The sequence below is a fragment of the Halyomorpha halys genome, unplaced genomic scaffold, assembly GCF_000696795.3.
Source record: "Halyomorpha halys isolate HHAL.00 unplaced genomic scaffold, Hhal_1.1 Scaffold375.1, whole genome shotgun sequence".
Taxonomy (NCBI): domain Eukaryota; kingdom Metazoa; phylum Arthropoda; class Insecta; order Hemiptera; family Pentatomidae; genus Halyomorpha; species Halyomorpha halys.
In genome coordinates, this window is record NW_027105275.1 from 44,026 (window position 1) to 49,654 (window position 5,629).

The 5,629-nt window shown below is 30.6% G+C and overlaps 1 protein-coding gene across 1 annotated transcript in view; it reads left to right on the forward strand.

Moving 5' to 3' along the window:
* The window catches only part of CLS (cardiolipin synthase), a 17,210-nt gene that overhangs the window by 10,081 nt on the left and 1,500 nt on the right, over nt 1-5,629 (forward strand). The gene's annotated exons all lie outside the window — the stretch shown is intronic.

Sequence of the window (5,629 nt, forward strand, 5' to 3'; positions counted from 1 at the left end):
ACCGCACCCGGACCATATTCCTTTCATCTTTACACACGGTCAATCAATATCTTCCAGTTTTACATTTTAGTTTTAAAATTTCTGCTATATGAAAAATGTATGTCATGGCTACTTTAACTATCATCTTTAAAAATTACCTCAACCCATTAACATATTTTTAGGATCTGTTGTCCACCTCTTGAATCCAGATTGGTTAGTTTTCTTGTTTGAACTAGTTTTTTCACTTTTTAGAATGTTTACCTACATATCATTCATTATGACAATAACCAATAAGAAAATTCATAATAGATTGTGGAAGTGCATTAAACTAATAAAAATAAAATATTTTATTATTTCATATTTTTAACAGTTTCATTACTGCTGCACTTTTTTAGGATTCCGATGTAAAAAGCCAATTTAATTTAATAACTTTATATTATTAAAATCTTTAACTATAGTACATAGTAATCATCAAAAAGCATATATAATATGCTACTACAAGCCTGATACAGACTAGGTATTATCCTGTAGTTTCCTTATATTTTCTTGAAATAATTTTTTGTGGAGGAAAGAGTTGTAAATCTTAAACAATTCTGGATAGATGTTGATAATTAAGGAGAAGTTGGAGCAGTGCAGTTCAGGTAGAAAACACATAGTCATTTAAACTTATTTTTAATATATACCTAAGTTGTAGGGCATCTTTTTGGCTGAGCAAAATAAGATACAACCATGGAAGTATAAAAGAAACAAAGAATTAATGTAGATATTGTTATATTAAAAATTTATTTAAAATAAATATAAGGGAATTTAATAATTTTGATTTATTCTGAGATCTAAAATATAGCTTTGAAGATGACAAGGTTTAAATGAAAAGATTAAATATTAAATAGATATCAGAATTTTATTTTAAATTATATATAATATTATTGACTCTTATCACAGGGCGGGTTTTCCAGACAATCAGAACACAATGACACTTAACTAAATTAATAGCTACTTTTACAAATATAATTAAAATCTAGGTAGAGCAAACTAACCAATTAATATGATTCTTTGATGGCTGATGGTTCTCGATGTCTTCTATCTCAAAAAACAACCACTGACTGTAAACAAAGTATTGATCCTCTACTCTTTTAACGCACATTCAATCTCTCAGCGATACAAACAAAGAGTCACTTATTCTTCTTGGATGATTCTTGATGGCTTCTTTTTCTCTAGATGTCTACCACTGACTGTAGACAAAGGGTGATTCGCACCTCATCTTCCTGGAGACGTCCTAGTTTCCCGGACTCATTCAATCCTCCTACCATCCAAACAACCAGTCATCTCTTCGTTTGTCTGTCAATGTTCACTTATTGATTAAAAAAAATTTATTGTAGCACAATAATTGGTTAGCTTGTTCTTTAGTTTATTAAAAGAAAATCAAGTAATATTAACGTTGATACATAAAATAAAATATAAATAAAAAACAACTATTTATCAATAAAGAGGATATTACAACATAGTAGATGTAGTTTCTGTAGATTTAGGTATATATACATACTCTATTTTCTTCTATATCCATATTTATTCTTTTTTTCTTTTATACTTTCATGGTTCTGCATAGCTTGTTTTGCTCTACTCTGATGAAAGCCTACAACTTAGGCTAAAACATGTCCACACATTAATAATAAGTTAATCCTTTTTTTTTTTTTTATCTCCTTGACCACACCAACCAATTCTCCTTGATTATAAGTGCGGTAAATGATATTTCCTCTACCATGAATGTGGCTAGATTTCCTTTCTAAAGAAAAGAGCAATACATCCTGTTGTTTACTAGTAGAGGTTTATAATGAACATTTTCTTTATACATTAGCAAAAAGTGTTTTTGATAAGCTATAAAGGTTCTTGGATACAGTTTTTCACAACAGAGTACCAGTTTATAGCAGTGCAAGAGATTCAAGAATGGTAGGCTCAATCATGTCACAGTGGTACCGATAACCTATCTACGACCAAATTCAGTGGCTGTAATGTTCAATCTGAAATAACATTTTTGTCACAAATATAAATTAATAAATTAAAATAAACCTTTTATGGTTTGAGTTAAGTTATATAAATTTAATTTATGGTGAAAAATTATTATTTATTACTATATTTCCAAAGAATTTTAAGTGATAGCATGAAAAATTAAACATAGCATTAATATTTATTTATGTTGACTCTTTAACCATTGGGATTATTTCTGCTCTGTACTAAGTTTACACAAACATTTGAAAGTTTATTATTTACAATTTGTTGTATAAACTTTTTTTTTTTTTAATTTTGGTACAAATTTAACTTTTGGAAACAGAAATTGAATTTTGGATTAGGAAGTAGAATTTGGAATAATTGAATTAAGAAATAGAATTTTATTGCATAACAGCATTAAAAAAATAAAAATATTGTGGACATATCCAAATTAATGTAATATATATTTCCTCGTTCTTAGTATCAACATCTGTAGGAAAGTCACTCTCTAAATGAAATCCATCATCATCGCTTAGTGGCAATTCAGAAAGTGATGAACTGAGTACCTCTGGTTCTAACAGAGAAAGACCTGCTCAGAGATGAACCAAAGGAATGGTTCAAAAACTGTTAATTAGTGGATAAGAACTAAGAGTACATTAATTAAGTTTCTATGTGAGGCTTCACAAGATATTTTTTTCAGTATTGGTTTTCTATTTTTGTGTATATATTTTTGACTGCAGCTTCTATTTGGACTATATAATCGATAAGATATGATGTGAGTGCAGAAATTTTGTTGGGTTCTGATACAATAAAAAAAAAAAAAGAACAGTGATTTGTGCAGAGATGCACAAAATTTGCTGAACATTTCTTGCAAGAATACAAAAAAAAATTGCATTTGGATACCGATAAGGGTATTTTATTGATAGAAGAATTATTATTTATATTTATTAATAATAGTGAATAATTATTATTTATAGAAGAATTATAATTTTTCTATTTCAAGTTTTTTCATAGCCGTTTTTGAAAAGTTAGCCATTTTTGTTGTAATCAATATTAAATTAGTAGAAACTAAGGTAATATTTTGAAAAGGAAGCATAATTTTCTTAGTTTTCAAAGTCTATCTTGATCAATAACACTGTTACTGGTTTGAATCATAGATGATTTATTGAAGGAGCTATCTGTATCTTCCCCAAATCTGTATGAACCAACTTAGGGATTCTACTAGGCCACTTTTGAGATCACCAACTACTTATAGAAAGGATGTTTTATTACATTTATTAAATTTTGAAAGCTGTATTTTTCTACCTGGATTGGCTATTGGCTCTACTGTTCCATGGTTGCACCAGACAATGATGTTATCAAAAGTTTAACAAAGAGTCCCAAAGTTTTCTCCCCATTCTGTTTAGGGTCAAGTTTCCACATCATTCGGATGGGTAGTACACTGAGAGGGACACTCAACCAATAGTCAATTCATGGCTGATTGATAAGAAAAATATTACAATATTAATAGTTGGAACTCCAACCTGAGCCAAGAAGTTTGGATTATACGAGGGTGGTTTGAAAAGTTCTTGGAATCACTGCTAGATGCAGTGCTAGAGCAACGAGGTTCCCACGCAATAATCACACATCCTTTGTGAGAGAACATGTGGTGTGAGTGGTAATGATGACTCTTTGTTATTGTTTTATGCGTAGTGATTTGTGACAATGGAAAAAACTGAGATTCGAGCAGTGATTAAGTACTTTGTAAAGAAAGATATGAAAGCAAAGGAAATTCATGCCGACTTTCAAAACACACTGGGGGACTCTACTCTTCCATATTCAACTATTGCCAAGTGGACCAGCGAGTTTAAATTTGGTCAGGAGAGCTTAAATGATGATCCTCATAGTGGACGGCCAAAAAGTGCTGAAACCTCAGTATTTATCGCAAAAGTGCATAAAAAAGTCATGGAGGATCGTCGACTGAAAGTGCGTGAGATTGCTGAAGCTGTAGGGATGTCATCTGAGTGGGTATATCACATTTTAAACGAAGAATTGGAAATGAAAAAATTATCCACATGATGGGTGCCGCGCAGCAGATTGGAATTGTCCAAACAAAATCTGGCCCGTTTTCAGGGCAACTAACAAGATTTTTTGCACCGGTTTGTGACTACAGATGAAACGGGTCCACTACTATACCTCAGAGACAAAACAGTGGAACAGTGCAGTCAAAGCAGTGGAAACATGCTGAGTCACTACCACCAAAGAAAGCAAAGGCAGTACGTTCGGCCGGAAAGGTCATGACCTCAGTTTTCTGGGATGCAAAAGGCATTCTGCTGATAGATTATTTTCCTACTGGTCAAACAATTATGGGGAAATACTACACAAACCTCCTAGCCCAATTACAGGAAAAGATACGCAAAAAACAAGTGCTATTGCCATGGCAAAACTTCAAGAACTGAGGTACGAATTGTGGCCACATCCACCTTATTCATCTGATTTGGCACCATCAGACTTTCATCTCTTCCCCATGCTGAAAATTTTTCTAGGTAGACAGAGATTTCCTACAATAGAAGAACTGACAGCTGAATTGGAGAGGTATTTTGCAGGCCTGAAGGAATCTCATTTTCAAGATGGGATCAAGGGATTGGAACTTCACTGGACCAAATGCATTAGTCTATAGGGAGACTATGTTGAAAAATAAAAGCAGTTCCACCAAGGTAAGACACTTCTTTCTTGTACACTCCGAGAACTTTTCAAACCACCCTTGTATTTCCTTACCAACTTTTCCATTGCACTTCTTTTAAGTTATTAAATGAAAGTAAATTGGACATAAAAAAATATAAGTTAAAAAAAGAAGGAATGATTTGGAGTATTCAGTTCCATCTAAATTCTTTATGTATGACCTAAGAAAACCACAACTAACCTCTCTAGAGTGAAAAAGTTATTTTCTTTAAGACTTGCCTTGTGCTAAATATACCTTGACAAAATACAGCAGAGAATAGTGAATTATTGCACCTACCATATTTTCCAGATATTATTTTTTCAGATTAACTTTTTTTCATGCATTCTGGTTCTTTTCAAGCATGAATTAAATTTTGATTACATTAAAAATAAGTATTTAGTGTGTTTTGTAATTTTAGTACACAACTTGTAGAAATAGAAGTCATTTTATACAATAGTGTAATTGTATTTATGCTATTATATCAGAATCAGTTGTGAAAAATGTGGATAATTTTAATAGTTTACTGAATAGAAAAATCAAAATCATCGGTTTTGTTGTGACATGGTTATTTATTGACTAATAAATTCATTTATGAAATCCTTGTAGTATTATTATTATTATTTTTATCTTACATTTAATTTATCTCAGGGTTATATATGAATGCTTTTTAATTAAAAAATATATTATTTAAATTGCAATTCTAAAAATTTAAATCATATTTGGATGGCTTTTGGTAGAAATTGGTGAGTTCATCTCTTGTATTTGTTTTACAAATTTTATTTTATATGTTTTTTTTAGATATAATTGCAGAACTACTGCTCCACAATCTAAGCTATAGCTATTATTTACTTTTATGATATTTTTTTAGTTTTATGATTAAAATTTACATATTCTTTATCGAGTAAATCATAATGATAATTTGTATTCAATAAATATTATATTTATTTATTTGAAAAACAATAC